We start from the raw sequence: 205 nt of genomic DNA on the forward strand, positions 1-205 counted from the left end.
TGATACATAACGACTCTCGGCAACGGATATCTCGGCTCTCGCATCGATGAAGAACGTAGCGAAATGCGATACTTGGTGTGAATTGCAGAATCCCGCGAATCATCTAGTCTTTGAACGCAAGTTGCGCCCGAAGCCATTCGGCCGAGGGCACGTCTGCCTGGGTGTCACGCATCGTTGCCCCAACCCCAAACACTTCTTATGATGT

At 52.2% G+C, this 205-nt stretch overlaps 1 non-coding gene across 1 annotated transcript; it reads left to right on the plus strand.

Annotated features, from left to right (window-relative positions):
- The first annotated feature begins 11 nt into the window (after nucleotides 1-11).
- Nucleotides 12-167, plus strand: LOC118345201. Its single transcript, XR_004798807.1, has one exon. It is a non-coding gene; the product is annotated as a 5.8S ribosomal RNA (ribosomal RNA).
- Nucleotides 168-205: the final 38 nt, after the last annotated feature.

Source organism: Juglans regia, unplaced genomic scaffold (genome assembly GCF_001411555.2).
Source record: "Juglans regia cultivar Chandler unplaced genomic scaffold, Walnut 2.0 Scaffold_17013, whole genome shotgun sequence".
Classification (NCBI taxonomy): domain Eukaryota; kingdom Viridiplantae; phylum Streptophyta; class Magnoliopsida; order Fagales; family Juglandaceae; genus Juglans; species Juglans regia.